The sequence below is a fragment of the Pectinophora gossypiella genome, chromosome 9 (genome assembly GCF_024362695.1).
Source record: "Pectinophora gossypiella chromosome 9, ilPecGoss1.1, whole genome shotgun sequence".
In the NCBI taxonomy this organism is placed as follows: domain Eukaryota; kingdom Metazoa; phylum Arthropoda; class Insecta; order Lepidoptera; family Gelechiidae; genus Pectinophora; species Pectinophora gossypiella.
Genome location: NC_065412.1, coordinates 4,035,559 through 4,056,384, shown reverse-complemented (window position 1 = coordinate 4,056,384; position 20,826 = coordinate 4,035,559). Strand labels below are relative to the sequence as shown.

Sequence of the window (20,826 nt, the reverse complement as noted above, 5' to 3'; positions counted from 1 at the left end):
AATGACAGGAAACAGGACGAAAAGAAACCAGGTACCTTTGAAAACATTTCAAAGAATAAAAGAGGTCCTGAAAAGCGGGAAAACAAATGGGACGCAACACAAAACCGTAAATGTAACTTGTTGTTTCTATTCTCCCTTTGGAAAACAAAATCCACATGTCGCCTTGCATTTTAATTATGAAAGTAATTAAAAAGTCAACAGCGCGTCTGGCCCCGACGGGTGTTCTCCGCGGAATGCTAACATTTCATTTAGCATGCGGTCACTCGTAAGCTCGTTCTACCGCCATTTTGTGACGCACGCGGTTTGCTTTAGGCGGGAAATTCGAATCGGGAATTCAAAGAGATTTGGAAGCTTTTGATTTGAGAGATTTGAAATTGATTTCAACTGCTTATGTGTACACACTGTATATTCAAACAAGCCAAAGTGGTCGTGAATGATATCATTATCTCTTTAGCGTTATCCCGTCTTTCACAGGGTCTGTTTACCTTACCTGAAGGTTTGACAGGTCCGGTTTTTACAAAAGAGACTGCTTTTCTGGCCTTTCAACCCGAAGGGAAAACCAGCCCAATACCTCTACAGAATAGCCAACATACCTAGGAAACGTTGTTCTCGGACACGTGGATTTCCTCACGATAAATATAAATAATAAAACGAATAAATATAATATAAAAAGCTTAAAATATTATCAATCTCCTTTACGAACATAATATAATCGCGAATAATTTATGTAGATACTTACGCTTGGTAGATTTGGATCCTATCAGGTATAGAATAGAAAAACTCTTCTAATAACCAATTATATTCTTCCGATAAATTAGTCATCCATCAATTTGAACTGTCTTTTTAGTCGGAAATTTTTACATCGCTTATTTTACGTATAATTTAATGAACCCGAGCTCTTAGACCACGCGATAACAGACCTGTCTCTATGGATGGACAAACGGCAAATTAAAAGACTAAAATTTAGTCCGTTACACGCAAATTTGTTTTAAGATTTTAACCGTGCTGTCGTTCACAATTTTTGAGATCAATGACATCACTGTTGTCATAAGTTTCGTTTCTAGTTTCAAATGGAAAATAAATGGAATGTCAGAGAGGAAAGTTTCCAGACTGTGTACCTAATAATTTATTCGTCCATCTTGTTTCGTTTCAGGTAATGACTTCAACATTTCGGAGCAATATTGAATACATTTACAACTTACAAGGTACGTTTTAGTTTGGAAGTTTTTGCATTCAAGCGAGACTAGTGGGAGATATTTCAAATATTTTGTAGCAGGACAAACTTTTGCATTAGGTTTCGGTCGAAGGAGCCGACACGAGCCATTAGCTCGCTCCTCGTTATGTGACTGAAAGGAAAAGCCTTTTATTAGGTACATCCCAATGGATTCTAACGAATTTAAACTTTCTTTATTGAGTTTTAATCCTCACCTCACCTTTATAACATTATTAGGAGAGGGTAAGTTCAAGAGTCTAAATCGTTGTTCAGACTTGCCAAGGTTCGATTTTAGGTCGGATCACTTTAGAAAACAATTTTGTACTTTGCCTCGTCCCTGGTTGGTTTAGAAAGTCGCTTTAAAGCTGCGTGGTGATCATCAAGAGAATCATATTTTGTTATACCTTTTTTACTAACAGATAAATTGTACAGTGAATAATATGATAATTAACAATCCCTACTAATAAAATGTCATAAGTGACCGATGATTGGAAGGTCACGTTCTATTTTATTAATTTTTGTACTGACATTGCAATTAGATAATAATTATGGTTTTACTGTCTCCATATCATAACTTCCTTGATTTTTTTGTCAATAATTATTTCATTCGTTTCTGACGAAATCTGAATATTTATAACTTATTTGCCAATAAAATACTATATTTTATATTTGCTTTATAACAAACAAGTGACTCGACCCGGCTTATAATATACATTATTACAATATATACTACCATAATATACATTATTACCTACACATATTAAAACAAAACAAAAAAAAAATCATACGCCCAAGTTCTTGGATAAATGCAGATTTTAAGAATAATAACTGCTTACTAAATTAATTCAGCTACTATATTATATGAATATTTACTATTTGTTTGCCATTGTAATGGTTTTACTAAAATACATGTATAATACTGAAATCGGACCTTTCATCAGTTGCTTACCCATATTCCTATGGTAGTACATTAAACGTCAGGATATTTTGCTTCTTTCTCTCTTTTTATCATCTTCCTAACTTATTACACGTGTAAGTGATAATCCTAGAAGTATTTTTTATCATACAAATATTACTCTTTCAGTATTTTATGTTTTATCTGGATTTGTATTCGACTTTGTCACTGTTACTCGTAGCTTTGAAATTAATATTACTTGAATAACCCAGGAAGGATTATTTAATTGACTTAAACGTTATTGTTGACCATTCCGTTGATTATTTATTATACGTACATACATAAAATCACGCCTACAATCCCTAATTGGGCTGGCAGAAGTGATCAAAGACAACTAGCAGCCAGTGTTGATACGAAGTTCTAAGAATGATAATTATTATGAACCTTATGGTAACAACAGATCAATCCTATCACCCATATTAATTGTGCATTATGATTTTGTGGGTGTGTTATTTATTATTAAATTATTTTTATTCTTATAATGTTAGTCACGTAAATAAATTCTATACTCTCTCGTGCATAGATCAATCTATACTTATAATAAATCTGTAGAGAGGTCAATTCTGTACATTAAATATTTTTTCAAAATAACTATCAGGGGGTGATAAGTGATCGATACTGATGCCAAAAATGCAATCAGTAAATTTTTTGTCTGTCTGTCTGTCTGTATGTTCCTTATAGAAACAAAAACTACTGGACGGATTTTAATGAAACTTGGTACAATTATTCTTCACACTCCTGGACAGGTTATAGTATACTTTTCATCACGCTACAATCAATAGGAGCAGAGTAGTGAAGAGAAATCCTTTTGTATGAAAAATCTAAACCAATCAAGTTAGACGTTTGAAATTTGGCATGCAGGTACCTTAAATACCGTAGAGGTGCACTAAGAAAGGAATTCCCGAAATTCCTACGGGAACGGGAATTAGCGGGAAAATCCTTTTGTATGAAAAATCTAAACCACTCAAGTTAGACGTTTGAAATTTGGCATGCAGGTACTTTAGATACCATAGAGGTGCACTAAGAAAGGAATTCCCGAAATTCCCACGGGAACGGGAATTAGCGGAAAAATCCTTTTGTATGAAAAATCTAAACCATTCAAGTTAGATGTTTGAAATTTGTCATGCAGGTACCTTAGATACCGTAGAAGTGTACTAAGAAAGGAATTCCCGAAATTCCCACAGGAACGGGAATTAGCGGGAAAATCCTTTTGTATGAAAAATCTAAACCACTCAAGTTAGACGTTTGAAATTTGGCATGCAGGTACCTTAGATACCTTAGAGGTGCACTAAGAAAGGAATTCCCGAAATTCCTACGGGAACGGGAATTAGCGGGAAAATCCTTTTGTATGAAAAATCTAAACCACTCAAGTTAGACGTTTGAAATTTGTCATGCAGGTACCTTAGGTACCGTGGAGGTGCACTAAGAAAATAATTCCCGAAATTCCCACGGGAACAGGAATTAACGGGAAAATCCTTTTGTATGAAAAATCTAAACCATTCAAGTTAGATGTTTGAAATTTGGCACGCAGGCACCTTAGATACCGTAGAGGTGCACTAAGAAAGGAATTCCCGAAATTCCCACGGGAACGGGAATTAGCGGGAAAATCCTTTTGTATGAAAAATCTAAACCACTCAAGTTAGACGTTTGAAATTTGGCATGCAGGTACTTTAGTAAACTTAAAGCTTAGTTGCAACAGGATATTACTAAATTCCCACGGGAACGGTAGTTAGCGGGAAAAAACATTTGTATGAAAAAATCAAATCTAAATAAAAGGAGAAACTGACTGACTCAGTGACTGACATATCAACGCATAGCCTGAACGGCTGAACGTAGGCATTTGAAATTTGGAAGAGACATAGCTTAGGTACCGTAGAGGTGCACTAAGAAAGGAATTCCCGGAATTTCCACGGGATGGAAATTAGCGGGAAAATCCTTTTGTATGAAAAATCTAAACCGCTTAAGTTAGATGCTTGAAATTTGGCATGCAGGTACCTTAGTTAACTTAAAGCTTAGTTGCAACAGGATATTGCAAAATTCCCACGGAAACGGGAGTTATCGGGAAAAAAACATTTGTATGAAAAAATCGAAACCGCGTAAGATAGATGTTTTCAATTCAATTCAATTAAATTATTTATTGCATTCCATGTAGTACAATGGGGTGTTACATAGGCATAGGAACTAAAACATGGACCCTGTGGGGCACAGCAACGTTGAAGGGAAGAGAGGAAGTGTGTATTAAAATTAAAACTCAATGAACAATCAATTAAAAAAAATCAATTCAATCAATTGATTCAATCTAGCATGCATGCATACCTTAGTAAATATAAAGTTTATTTTTGGCTGTATTTTGAAAAATGGGAGTTATTGGGAAAAAAATTGTATGAAAAAATCTAAACTGCATAAGTTAGATGCTTGAAATTTGATATGCACTCCCACACACAAAGATCTCTCTCTTATATAACACGCCACGCGGACGAAGTCGCGGGCAAAAGCTAGTTCTAAATAAAAACATAAGTCGTCAAATTATCCAGTACCTACTCTTAATACATCTGTAGCTTATCCATAGATTTTTACTGTAAAATACATTAAACGACCATTTTTAATTTCCTCTAAAATTCTTAGTCCCCGAACTGTGATTCCGGCGTAATGAATTCATCCAAGTTCATTAGCGTTGGTCCACCTGGAACTCAGTTCCAAAACGGTTCTATGGAGTTCTCCTGAGTACCATCACTGGACAAGTTCTAAACTTCCTGTGTGCACTCAAAGGAGAAAGTTCACACGGACTCGGCCAACACTAACACATTTAATTTGGCAAACATAGCCAAAGACACGAAATATCAAATAAACTTTGAATGTAACATTTATGTAATAAAATAGTTGAGCGCTTGAAATGAATGAATGATAATAATGACACTAATAGAGAACCATTGAAAATTGGTGCATGAAACCGATATAAAGCGCGAAAATTATTTGAAGTACATCGTACACAAGGTGAAATAATTAAATTACTATTTTTGAACCGGTACAGCAGGAAATTACCTAAGTGCATCCTATTCTATTTTACGATGCCAACTATACATAAAAGTCATAATCATCAAGCTCGGCTGAGTTATGTCTGGTCGTGAAAAACTCCATCAGTTGTCGACAACTTTAATGGCGCCCAACGTGGGGCACTACTGCCCTCCAAAGAACTTCAGTTATTGCGCAATAGTTTATGGTTATGTCTTCATATTTGGAGAGTAGCTGTAAGCTTAGTAGAATAAAAATAGATTGATAAAAAAATATGTTTCATAACTTTAATGTTATTGGTGGTTCGAGAGATATAATACAACGTATAATAACTCAGGAACTAAGTAAAATATATTGAATATTACATACCATTGCCCGAGATATTTACTTATGTAGTGAATATGATGTTAACACATTAGAAAAGGTACTTACATTATTTTATCATACATAATATATCAAATTGTAGAATTTGGCTTATATACCTAACTAACATTATTAGATAAATTAACCTGTAAAGTTCTTTTATCTATTAGCTCAATTTCATCTGACAACTACGGACCGGATGTGGCATCAAAATTATCAGTTTTCACGTTCATCATCTAAGCCAGCACGTACCAGGAAGTCATCAAAGCCAAAGTTACAATGTAATGTTTACGTGTTTCCATCACAAGCCCCATCAATAATATGACGGACACTTTATGGCGCCCGACGTGGGGCAGCCTCAGTACTTAATTTATGCTGTCTTGTTAAGTTATCGAGTTCCGTGATGATCTTCGCCGCTATAAAATAAAATAAGTTTATTTTTGTGACATATTTTTGACAATGACATATTTTTTAAGCACAGGACTTTGTATACGATGTGTGACTCTTTGATAGGTACATATTTACTTCTTTTTATGCGTACGAGAATTTCAATTAGATTTTCTCCTTTGCCAATAGAGTGGAAAGTAGAAATCTTATGATCTATCTAAGAATTAAATCTATTAATATTACTGAACCGTATACAAGTCAACCATTCAACAAACATTCAGGACATAAGCAAACATGTGCATACAATCAGAGACTATAAATAATGTTATAAGTAGTTGGAACAAAATCTTCTGAGACTGTAGTGAAGCATTAACAAAAAGTAGTGCAAATGCTCTTGCGGCTACTTTTTACATCACAGCCGTCATTAGTTTCACATTAGGACTCCGTACGTCCTAGGAGCTTTACCAAGTAACAATATTATAGTTCTATACATACATGGTGCGCCAGGACGAAAGTTTTAATTTACTGAAAGGTAATTAATGCACTCTGACAAGTTTGAAGAGGGCTCTTTCTTATAAATTGTAAGTGAACAAAATAAGTGCTGTTTTACTCTTAGAAGTTAATAAAGAGATACATTTTTTATTAAGTTCCTGTAAATAAAAAATGTTTTCAGTCACTACTGACGTGATCTGATATAAGAAGCATTTATGCGAATGATATACAATGCTGTTTCCATCAAAGCGAACGCGGGCTTTTTGTTGAAAATGTCAAATTTCTATCACCCCATACATTTTGTACGTTTACCGCCATCACACAGTAATGCGGTCGACAGGGGCCTTCCTGAAATGGAAAATTCAAAACTCGTTTTAAAAAGTTCCCAACGGTACGAGAATAGACCTTTTTTGGCGGGTTTGGGTTAAATGTAATGTCCCATAAAATTTATTAATTTAGGTTTATTTTACTGCTCTTTTTAAATTTAAATAGAATTACATAAAAAAGTAATGATACATTAAAATCAGGAAAAACGAAATTTAACAGTGACCCCTCACGTACTTTAATTACGTAATTACAGCTGTGATAAAGATATCAATATTAGAAAATGATAAAACGCATTGTACTCATTCTATTTCTCTTTTGTTTTGTATTTTGTTTTTTCCTGTTTGTGCAATAAAGTATATGTTATGTTATGTAAGAAAAACATAATATGTGTGAAACCCTGTGCTGATTCTAACTTTAGACACAAATTCAATGTGTAAATTAAATTTTCCAGCAGTTTTGTTAACGGCCTAAAACAAACGAGGCGTAACGCCACTCAAAATTCTCAACACGTCTCCAATAAAACACCCGTATCGTGCAATATCTCACTCTTTTTTCTATTCCCAGCCGTAATGGAGTAAAAGCTTTATTTTTTTCACAATATTTTATTCGACTGCTTTCTCGAGAGTACTCTTGCTAAGTGAAAAATCCGGAAAAGATGTTTATTTCATCAGGGAAGTAAACACAATTATTTTCCAAACTTTTGAATCAAAAGGCACCAAAAGAGGTAAAAACAACAAATAACTAAAGTGTGCGATAGTGATATTTATTTATTTAAAAATTTACATAAAACATACCCAAGATATACTTTTCAGTCAGCAAACTGAAATTGGACACTGGCCATCGACTAACATTTTGTGGCCCTACGAGTCAGCGAATGGCCACGATTCTTTCCACTTCAGTCTTGGTATCATACTTTATCCTTATCCAACAGTGCAACACCACAAACCGTTTTTAACTGTAATACGTGTGATAATCTATCCCACTAGTGTACTTTCAGAATATACCACAACAGCTCCTCTGCTCCATTATACTACAGCGCCCTTACTTTAAACAAGCTTCAATTTTGTACTGACGGTTTGTCAAGCGAGATGTAAGGAAGTAAGTACATAATTATGACCAAGATTTTTACACACATTGCAATGTAGACATTAAAAATGTTAAAACATTTTTATCTCAACGAAAGGCAATATGCTTTATCTCTCAGCTTTTATATTATCTTCATTGTAACGCAACATTTCCGTTCTTTCAAGCTCAATTCCGCGCATAATCCGTCAAACCGAACGCCAAAGTAAACGGGGGAAAGCAGAGGAAAAATTTCATTATTTTTGAAGAGTTGTGAACACTCAAGTTGTCTGTGTTTTTGTCCTTTTTTGTATCGATCGCGCTGTCATTAATGTTGTGGAATGACAACGCACGCGCGCGTCATTAAAACGCTTCGTACACCGGTGCCTTTTAACAACGTGTTCCACATGGACGTAGGGGAAATTATGGTGGATAATGGGACAGACTGACATGGACGTAGAGTTGTGGGGGAAGTCGTGTCTTTAGAAATGACTACTGCTATGAAGAATGGTAAAATTAGTTTATAATTAGTCAACTGCAACCGACCTGCAAATGGTTTGAATTCTGAAATAACTATAAAAGATAGGATAGGATCAGTTTATATAAAGTGAAGACTCTTTTTGAATGAACCTTGTTGCTACTTGCTAATAACGAGTAACATTTGAAAAATCATGGCCAAATATCATTTTTCCTACTAAACTTTCATATATCACGACAACAAGCTACGAACACGACAGCCGACATAAATAATCGTAATTCAAATTCAACAGCGTTGGATATTCATTCGAGGCAATCATTACTAGAATACAATATTGTCCCTTCCAGTTCCCTGCGTAGATTCCACAAGTAGATAGGTCATGTCATATGCATAACAATAGTGGAACCGTGATACAGACGCGACGACAATCATTATAACACCATTTGTGCTATGTACATATAAATTAAACTCAAATATGAGCTGATTCATGCCATGTTAAATCTTAAGTGAGCAGTAGGAGCGAACCTTTATAATGTATCAACGACAATGAAAGCTGATGAGGCGAAAAAAGCATAAAACGATGAAAATATGGATGTTTGAAATCCAAACTTAGATCTTGACATGTTAAAAAAGTAGCTCACGACTAAATACTCAGTTGGGATAATAAGAGGCACACATTATGAACTATAATATTATATTATATCGTTTTGTCTAATTTTAGTAGATAAAGTGACAGGTGGTGAGTCGTATCGCTGTCTTTAATGACCAGTGAATTAAACAACGAGGTGTTGACATTAAAGAGGCTGAATGCTAATATATACATCTTCTACTTATCGCTACTAAACCTTCAGAACTTATATGAGAACTGTATGCAACAAATGATGATGAACAATTGAATAACTGAATCAGGGGCTCCTAGCAACCAAACAATGGAAGAGAAAATCAGGTTAGCTGCGATGTCGTTCATGTCCCATTTCTAAGATTTTAAAATGAATACGGTTTTAGAAAGTAACTGTTTAAAAAAAAACGTGTAGGAAAAGGAGTCTCTGAAAATAGCAAATTTGAAATCTGGTGGGTTTTTTCAGATGCATAATTATTTATAATATTATTAAAATTCATTTTCCTTTTCAGATTTATTCATTCTAAAATTAAATAGCTAATAATAAGAATTTTACATAATAAGCATTTAGTTATTTTTTTTACTGACAAATGTTTTTGTTTTTTGAATATATCTAATTACTACACTAGGCTGATATTACAGCTATAATAATATCTCTAGAATTCCGTAATGAAACTAATGACCGGCATAAACAATTGACATTTCAATGGAACATGAACTCTAAAGAATGCTGCAAGTGCTTAATGATGATACTGAACTTGGAAAAATACAGACAGCAATGTTAATGGTACTCAGCAAAAACTACATTCGTTCTGGCGCTAACATTCATTTTTCTTTTCACCGGTTCGAATAAACGCCTGGGCTGAAAACTCTTTCAACACAACGCTGTATGCACCACGTAATCACAAATTTCCCCCTTTCAAACTGTTGCTATCAAAGCACCATTCATGGACTATTCCAAATATGACCCAAATACAGCTAGGAGGCAGGAGGCAGAATCGGGAAACGAGCGAAAACCTATAAAGGACGCCAATCTACCGTGTAATACGCATTTGGTCATAATTCGCATTACACGTGGTTTTCAAACAATCACCTACAAATCATAAACGGCTTATATACAGAGCACAGGCTTACCTACTCTCTGAATCTGAAGGAGTATAGAGTATACACCACTATGTAGTTAAATATAGGTGTTTTATAATGGTATTCAGCTGTCAAGGTTGTCAATCCTACAAGTGAAATGTGTCCAAAAAACTAAAAAAACGAACATACATTTAAAAAAATATGTATCTACGTATTAGGGTGAGAAGAAAACTTTTCTTACGAAATTACAAAGGAGCCAACATTTTTGTTAAAAAATATGATTGCTTTTTTTTGCGAAAAAATATTTTTTTAATAAAAGAACTCCATTTGTACAAAAATCTGAAGGCAGATAATTACAACTGCCATTTGCCAACAAAGGTCTTTAAACACAAACAATAGAAATGCCTGGGATAACAATTCCTCGATATTTATATTTCGACCCTTTATTAAACGCTAAACATAAAGAAGAAAGCTGCTTTATTACTATCACAAATAAAAATCTGCTCGTGGATTCATTCGAGTAAAAAAATATAACGAATTAATTAAAATGTTTGCTTTTACGTCCCTTTGTGCCGCCATTTTTTGTAATCAACTAAATGGATATCGTTTTATCTACATTAGTAATATAAGGCCTAAAATTTGTAAAATAATCACAATAAACCTCTTTCATTTTTTATCTACGATTCACTGGCTTGCCAATATGCCTAATACGTAATTAGTACAACCCATTAATTTACATAAGTAAAATCACTTAATCTATCTATAGAACTTTTTGAGTTATCTAAAACAGTTTTGTCAGGAAATTCAGAGTTGAATACTGGCAAGTATTCAAAAAAAACAGATACTAAGTGACTATGATTTTGCATGCTGTCAACGCACCAACCAACGTTTGGGATGTTGACTCACCATTTTTGTTTGTAACTGTATATTTTATCATGTATTGTCAATGTCCTGTTGTGTGTTGCAATAAATAAATAAATAAATACTAAGTGACTAAATAGAGACTTCTACATTATCCACCCGCACCCCCCCCCCCACTCTCACTCCCACTCTCGTTTTCTCTCTCTCTCTCTCCGCACCGGAACGACGTTCGATTACCACCCTTTGCGGTCACTTTATTCCATTTAAGCTGTCAAAGAGTAAGGGAGCGCGCGTAGACTGTCCGTCTTGCTCGCCCGCATGGCGTATTGCGACGAATACTGTGTCTGTGTAAGAACGAGATTTTTGTATACAATGTCTGGGCTGTGCAAGAACTGCACCTTATTACCAGTAAATGATCATTAATTAAGGCTTGAAACAATTTACATTATGTCTACCAAGCATGGTGTTTATCAAACTTCCACCTTTTCCAACTCCCATGGGTATGGGAGAAAAAAGCCAACAGTACCGTTCCCTTCATCCATATCAATTATATTGAGAATCTGTAGTCATTTCCTATCATTACTCATTCGCATCATTAATATTATATCTGTTGTGTTCCATGCATAATTTGAAGGCAAAAGAAAAACTTTGACAGATGCAGTTTATAAGGAAATCATCATCTTATATTCCCATGAAAGTCGAACAAGAGGTGAGTAGTTACGCATTATGATGACTGATTACTAGGTTCTAGAGCATAACATATCAGTGCTGCTACTATTCATGGTATTCAGTCTAGTGATTAGATGCAACAAATGGCTTATGCCTGCTTGGTTTCATGTTTTTTGGCGAAGCCCAAGACAAATGGACCTATCGAAGAGAATGTCAAGAAGTATAATTTTAAAAGGGGCGTTGAAAAGATTGTCGTTAAAGAGGTCCTATTATTCTTAATTCATTGGAAAATTGATCAACTGTGAATCAGAACGGATAAGAGTTTGTTTATGCATGTTTGTCCAATTAATAGGTACAATATTAGCTGTTTCATTAGCGTCAATCGATTCGTGGTTATTCCAATAAGTGCGATTAAGGTCACAGAATCAGTCCGCTTCAAATTGACTTTGATGGGCTCTTGATTATTGTGATTGGGATTTGGACGGCAATTTACTAGAATTTAGCGCAAATACACAAGGCAATCATAAGGGTAATAAAAATCACGCTCCTAACAAAATCTGGCGAAACATTCGTAGTCGTCATCATCCAAACAGTAAACGGCGACGGCGACTCCTAAATATCTATCCCGGGTCGTTGTTGTGGTGGGCTCTGATGTGGCTAGCGAAACCGAACTCGAAGGATCGGACTTGAAGGTCCTGTCGCATGGTACGAATTGAATGCGTAGTGCATAAATAAATTGTGCTAAGATACTTTACTGCAGTTGTTCATGGAAAGCTTGTGAGCTATCACTACATAGTACAAAACAAAGTCACTTTTTCTGTCCCTATATCCCTATGTACGCTTAAATCTTTAAAACTACGCAACGGATTTTGATGCGGTTTTAATAGATAGAATGATACAAGAGGAAGGTTTATATGTATAATAACATCCATTAAATAGTGGAAAAATATTAGTATTTTTGAGGTTTTTATTGTGATGTCGTAAATAATTACATTTTTTCCTCAGCATTGTACTCGAGCGAAGCCGGGGCTGGTCGTTAGTTTTATTATAAATAAGCATCAGATTTTTTGATATATTTAGTAAGTGTGATTTCTTAAGTAAGAAATTAAGTTAAGTTGATTGTTCATGTTAATATTTCTTTTGTGTGGAATAAAGAGGTTTTAAACATTAATGCAATTAAATGCTCTTTGGTATAAAGTTATTTATTAAAACAAATCTGACCACGTATGCAACAGCAAATATACACCACGAACGCAACCAACGGATTTGCTCTTTTACAAACGGCAGGTCAACATTTTCCTGTAACCCAGTACAGGTGGGTATGATGGAATAAATTGAAAAATGCGATCGTGTTGGCGTCCAATCTGCATGGTATGCGCCCTCGGGGATATATCCCGGCCATACGAGCACTGTAAATAGAAATAAACTGCACTTCGGCCAGGTACCAGTAATATTTCTGCAATTTTCTTTCATTTGCACCCTTGAACATCAGGCTATAAAACATGCGACACTGCCCGAAGAATCAGAATTTGACTTTCCAAAAATGAGACGTTAAAAATCAAGTTACTTATTCATTGACTAGTTAAAAGATATTAGATGATACTTTATACATTCTAAATCAATAATTATTTATTGCACAAAAACATCAATCTCCATAAAACATTATTTTGGTTTGTCTTTGTAAAGGGAACTTGCTTATAAGAAATAATTTATTATCAAAAATCTAATAATTATTTATACCTACTTAACCACTCTTTTCATATATCGACGGTCTAAGGTATTGTTTGAATCATTATGGTACAGGTATATGTAGTAAACTAATTACTTGGACTGTATTATAAATATCCCATTATCTATATTATATGTCTACACGGGCGTAAATAGCGTCCATTCTACGAAATACTCGTCTCTTTCGGAACATGCTAAATTATATATATTAACTTATCTTATTCAACGAATCTACCAAACGATAAACATGTATAGGTAAGTAGGTAACTAGTATAATAATTATATATTAGTTAACAAGTAACTGATACGAGCAAATAAACCTTGTGGAAATTCGACAAGGTTGAGCGAACAACTATTCATAACTCACTATTTGAGACATTTCAAGCACAAAATATAGAACGAAGATTGATAGTGATTCGTGAATGTGGAACAGTTGTAGACTCCAAACTTCAAGCACGCGCTGCAAACTTCTCATATTAATTAAATAGTTTGACTTCCATAAACGGTTTCAGAACTTTATTTTCGTTATCCAGCTGCTGCTTTCGCTGTAATCGAGTTACAAGTTTATTCTCAAGATTGCCAAGTATTTTAAAAGCGGATCGCATAGCAAAACTTAAGAAGTATGAAGAGATAGCTTCTAGAATACATAATAGAAAATAATAAATAAAACTTTTAGATATTACTCGAAGTCTCTCAGTAAAAATATATCAATGTATATATTACTGTATTTTATTCACAATGCTATTTTTACCGACTTCAAAAAAGGAGGAGGTTCTCAATTCGACCGTATATTTTTTTTTTTTTTTTTTTTTTTTTTTTTTTTTTTTTTTTTTTTTTATGTTTGTTCGGGCATATCTTCGTCGTATATGAACCGATTTTGATAATTCTTTTTTTGTTTGAAAGGAGATATACCCAAGGGGGTCCCATGTCAAGGAAGTCAGGATCTGATGATGGAAGACCAGAGAAATCGAGGGGAATTTTCAAAAATCGTAGGAGCGACTAGTGCGTTTGTAAAGTCATATTGATCGGATCGATCTTTAGGCTTCGGGAAAACTTCCCGACCTTCGAAAACTGGTCAGCATCAGGGAGATACCCTATGGCCTGGCAAAACTATACAACCTGGAGCAATTTTTCTTTCACGAAACGTATTTAAATCTTGATCAAATTCAATCGCCGGTGCAAAAAAACAAAATGGCGGAAAAAAAAGATGGCCGCCATACAAAATTTTGTCGATTTTGGAAGAAGCCCGTTTGGGTAAAAATAATGTATGGGGCGCTTACTCAAAACGTCATGTAGAGTACGGAAATACTTTCTGGTCACCAAAAACTGCTCCGCATCAGAGAGATACTCTACGGCCTGGCAAAACTATCGCACGTGAACCAATATTTCTTTCAGAGCACTTATTTAAATCTTGGTCAAATTCCATAGCGCGTAAAAAAAACAAAATGGCGGAAAAACAAGATGGCCGCCATACACAATTTTGTTTTTTCAGAAAATGTCTCGGGATATAAAATATATATCGGGGTTGTGATCGGATCGTCATGTTAAGTATGGAAATACTTCCCGATTTTCGAAAACTGCTCCGCATCAGGGTGACACCCTACGGCCTGGCGAAACTATCACACCTGAACCAATTTTTTTTTCACGAAACCTATTTAAATCTTGGTCGAATTTAATGGCCGGTGAAAAAAATACAAAATGGCGAAAAAACAAGATGGCCGCCATACAAAATTTTGTTTTTCCAGAAAATGTCTTGGGGGTAAAAATGATGTATAGGGGTGTGATCGGAACGTCATCTTTGAAAACTGCTCCCAATCAGGGAGACATCCTACGGTCTGGCAAACCTATTGCACCTGGATTTTGTTTGTTTCCACGACACCCATTTAAATCTTGGTCAAATTCTGTCGCCGGTGAAATAAAACAAAATGGCGGAAAAACAAGATGGCCGCCATACGAAGAGGGACAGTTTCGAATAAACAGGACACGCGAGCTGCTTTAGCAGCGAGCGAACCACGCGAAATCTACTGTATCTATATGTATGCGTGAGTGTGTATGATAGCAGCTTCCACTGACAACCACGTATGTATGTACACATACACATGTGTGTGTGTGTGTGTGCGTGTGTGTGTGCGCGCGCGCGCGTGTGTGTGTGTGTGTGTGTGTGTGTGCGTGTGTCTGTGTGTGTGCGTGTATCTGTGTGTGCGTGTGTACGTGCGTGCTCGTGTGCGTTAGCGCGTGTGTGAGTGTGTGTGTGTAAACATGTTCATCAATAATAATTGTGATCACTACTAATAATATATTATATTATTATATATGAATATAAATCAGAAAATCTGTCTGTCTGCATCCTTGCTCGGTCTAACCATCACTTAAAATCGTAAAATAAAATAAAATTTTTAACAAAAAAAAAACCGACTTCAAACGCAAAACTAAAAAGCAATAAATAAATTTACTTCGCACAAAGTAATTAGTACGTATTTTCAATTAGTTAATTAATTTATAATTCTGAAGTCGGTGCCAAGTAAATGCTACAACAACCCTACTACAATATCAAATTACTATGTACACACAATATTGTTTAATACCTATATCAAAGCAATTACAAAACAATGTCAAACAAAAAATTACAAAACAATCAGTATTGAAAAATATATGAATCGGTACTTCGTTGTAGCATTTCCTTGGCACCGGCTTCAGAATTATAAATTAATTAACTAATTGAAAATACGTACTAATTACTTTGTGCGAAGTAAATTTATTTATTGCTTTTTAGTTTTGCGTTTGAAGTCGGTTTTTTTTTTGTTAAAAATTTTATTTTATCAAGTAAGTAATTATTATAGTACTTATAAAAAAGTTTAATAGAAAAGGTTTAGTACGATTTACTCTCAACCGGCGTGCGTGTATGAAACGATTGATGAATGTGGAGGAAGCAAGAGAGTTATGTCTTGATCGACGCAAATGGAATTCCATAGTCTCTGTTTACCCCGGCGGAAAATAGTAGTGAGTTTTTTTTCTTTGATGAAAGCTATCAGCATGGTATATATATGTCACCGTAAAATTGTAAATAACGTTAGATTATAATCTACCGAAAAATAATACGTTAAATTGTAAGCAATATGATACGATTCATAATTATTCGACAGTTCACAATCTCGCGAGATTCAAATCGATAGATTATAATCTAACGTTATTTACAATTTTACGGTGACATATATAACCTTGTCGAATTTCCACAAGGTTTATTTGCTCGTATCAGTTACTGAGTGATATTAACCTCTATTATGTACTACATAAGTGCCCCGTAAACTGTCTACATTGTCCACCATCAATCACTAATAATATGATAAAGCTCGTCGAAAATGTTTATCACATAAACTAACCTTGTTTACAATTAGCATATTTGTTGTACAATATTCCGTAGTTCAGCCAAAGCAAAACAGCAAAGCATATAGTAATCAATCAAATATTAACTTGTTGATTCTAGCGATTGTATATCTATACCTAAAGCAACCTGAGCGATATGTATGATTGATAAACTTACTATTGATCTTATATATATATTTACATATATAAGTAAATCACGCGTGAGATTACTATAGGGGTGAGAAAAGCCACGTCGGTGGGGTGGTGGTAGTAAGGGTGGTTGGATGAAATTGCTGCTTTAGCAATAAGGCGGTCTGTTGCCGTTATCATATTTGCTTGTTTCTTTGCTATGTGTCCTGAGTGCTCAATAAAGTATATTTATTATTGTTGTTGGATGGCTAAATATTGATGAAATGTATGATGACAGATTACTAATCTTTTTTCTATCTTTTTACCCGACTGCAGAGAATCGAAAAGGACGGTTATAAATGTGTTCGATCGTTAGGTATTTATTTGCATATTATTTACAACGTGATTTTTCAATAGTCGGGTTTCAATTTTTAAACTATTTTTACTATTATTGTATAAAAATATTGTCGATACTTATTAGCTAGAATTTATTTTGACTGTAGGTATCCTTAATGTACAATTATGTGGGTCTATATATTGGTGTATTGGCAGGTGGTATAGGCATTATTCAGGAACAAACATTTTTTTTTTTAAATAATACCTACTATGAAGACTTTAAAGCAACGACAAAATATAACTTTCGAGTCATTAGCGGCCCTCCGCGTGTGTGTACGTGTTAATGAACAAAGTTGACCAAATTACTACAGCCTAATGGAACACAGTACATTAGAGGCTAAAGGTCTCTATGAAATAGTTGAGGGACGATGTAGAACATTTTACAAACATTAGTACTTAGGCAGGGTCATTTTGGACGCATTTTGTATTTTACAAAAGGAAATTTAACACGCGCGAAATGCTGATTAATGCTACAGAAAGTTTAAGTAGAGTGACTTCCTGGTAAAGTAGAAAAGGGAAACCTACGAATTGTTTTTTGGAGATGTCACTTTTTGGTCTAAAGAATTTAGATCGAAGTAAGGGTGATAGAAGATGTTAGTATACGTGTATCAAATAAAATAGATAAGATATTAACATAAAGTGAGAGTAGTTGTAGTCTAGTACACACCCCGGATCCATACAACCTCGTTTGACGAGCATCTGTGTGTGTGACGTCTGCCGCCACACAATTGAAGACTAAACTATGTCCGAGGGGAAAGGAGGGGAGGGGATTGCCGTTGTGTACGTAGTATTATTCCTTATTCTATGCCGCAGCTTTGAATTCAGCACGGGCCTAAACCAATAATTCCGAAATTGTTTTTGAATTCATCTTTGGATTATTTATTCGGACCTCTCTCCGAGCCTAATCAGAACCGAAAAAAGTTTGCTTCCTATGTAGATAAGATAAGAATTTTATTCTCGAATCTTTTCTACGAACAAACTGCTACAGACCTGGTGGAACTCGATCCGTCGTTAGTTAATGAACCGAGATAAATGGTATGAAACGAGAAACCCAAGGAACTATTGACGGTGAGATTACTATATTATGATTGTCAGATTTTCTATGAAGGTAGAACTACTTCCATACTACAATGTTTCATCTTTGGACTAATATGAGAAGTGGCAACGATTTGTCTAATTGTTGATGAATATTATTTTGCTACCTACAGATAGCAATATATATGTACATATATAAGTATTCCAATATTATACATGATTAAGCTGCCTATAGATGGTGTTAGTGGCACTGTAACGAATACTGAGGGGGATGATTTTATGTGGAAAAAATCATGATTTTTTTTGTTTCTTTGCGACGGAAAATTCCACTTGATATCAACTCAGAATCATGATCTGAATTATCCCTCAAAGTATTCGTTTCGATGTCACTAACACCCTGAATATATTTCCTACTGCTGGGCACCGAACTCCCATCATTCAATCGTAAAGGTAATTATAATATTTTGTAAAAAAATAAAACATACAGACATACATAAACTCACGCCCGTAATCCCAACAAAAACAAAATTAAAAATAGGTACAAAAGGTGGACTTGTATCTAAAAGTGAGGGCTATTCCAGCCAATCCCGCATGGTGTGAGATTTCAATATAAGAGAGAAGTCACAAAGTGTAGAAATAAAGTAAACGTACATATACATATAAATATAAATAAACACAAGTAAATAAATCAGAACCAGATAGAATGAAATACCATAAATTTATTACACACAAAACAAAACCAGCCTTGTCCCACTGCTGGGCACAAGTCTCCCCTCAATCAACTGGATCGGGTATGGAACATACTCCACCAGGAGTTGGGGTTGATTGAGCTAGTAGTCCAGGAACTTAAATTCACACAAACAAATATGCACCCAGTACTTGTCAATGCAAGACATGTTCCGTGAAAAACTAATAATAAACACCTAAGATCGACGTATTTTCATCCGTAATAAAAATTCAACTCTCCAAGACATTATCGGAACGTTTTTATAAAGTCCTCCAACTATCTCCGGCTGGATTTTGCCCGGACACGTCCACCGACTATGAACATTGTGTTCGCAATGACCTCTGCAAGCATTTCATTACTGAGACTCGCTTGCTACGCCATAACTGCTTCTTTTTTTTTCAATTTTCACCGCGGTCTGTTTTGTTCCCGACATAGAAAACCCGCAAACGTGCTGGAAAATGTGTTAGTAGTAAATTGCGAGAAGCTGTGTGTATTTTTGGCATGAACATGGGCTATTCTAGAGGTATTTGTGGGGGTGGTAAACATAAAGGTCAGAGTAGGCTTCATTCAATGTAGAGCGCAGTTTATAAAGATGATGAATGGACTAACCTTGTTTACAGATAGGTTTTATGTGTTTTATAATACTTGAAATATATACATTTTTATAAATAACGTCGTTGCATACATTCATCATCATCATCATAGGCCTGATACTTCTGTTTCAGACGAATCATGACCAGCATTGTCGCAGGGTCATGTACTTTTTTTCATGGCTGTACAAGCCAATTTTGAACCGTACACAGAATAAAATACAATACAATACACTACAACACAACCCAATACAAACAACACATCGAATGTCTGGAAGAGCCTGTCGCATCTTAAATTACCAATCACTATAATCTTGAAGTTTTCATCGGTATAGTAAATAGATATTTGCTACGCAAACAGAACCTAGCTTAAACGGCATCGTAACCATCACCTGGTTAAACGCAAGCCCAATTTGAATAAAGAACATTAATAAAATAACTAAAATATTAAATAGAACTTCTTTAAAATACCTACCATTAATCCATCTAAAGAAGCTTTTAAACCTAACTACTACGCTGAACGCGATAATCCGAAAAGAAAACTGGTGGTCCAGTGCTGGTAAAGTGGTAGCTTAAGTCCAGGCACAGAGTAGGTCAATCCGATACTAGATGGTATGGTCACGTTTAAAGGTTTTAGCAGCATGTCGCTTTAACATACCTATTTGAAAACGGTCATCGGCCTCTGTAGTCCAGTAGTTGAGCATTGCGTTCACGATCCGGAGGTCCAAAGTTCGAATTCCAGTGGGGACATATCACACAATTCAATTCGATCCCTAGTTTGGTCAGGACATTACAGACTGATCACCTGATTGTCCGAAAGTAAGGTGATCCGTACGCTTCGGAAGGCACGTTAAGCCGTTGGTCCCGGTTACTACTAACTGATGTAAGTAAGCACTCGTTACATGAGCCATGTCTGGGGCCTTTGGTGGCACAATAATAACCGTGATGGGTTGATTAGGTTGGTATTCTACCTCACAACTCAAACAAGAGAAGATCGATTTGAAAAAAAATAAACAACTTATTACTAAATGTCCAATGTTCAGGTAAACATACAAACCGTATCATCATGAGCTTTTATTTTCTACCTCTGCTGTTTATTTGTAAATAGTTACGACAGTCAAAATGATTATAATGACGATGATGGCACAGCCTATCATAAACCTAATAGGTGTACATTACCTTGATGACAAGTAACTAAGCAGTGAAAGCTTATAACCACGGAAGTGTCAGTCGACTCATCTTATCTTCCATTAATTAATGCAAGCATTACCACCTGAGCTTTAGTCGGCTCCACATAATCCTGGGCTTGTTACAAGCTGTCATGTAATATAATTTCA

At 35.1% G+C, this 20,826-nt stretch overlaps 1 protein-coding gene across 2 annotated transcripts in view; it reads left to right on the top strand.

Annotated features, from left to right (window-relative positions):
* The window catches only part of LOC126369372 (centaurin-gamma-1A), a 255,711-nt gene that overhangs the window by 61,020 nt on the left and 173,865 nt on the right, over positions 1–20,826 (top strand). The window lies entirely within an intron of this gene.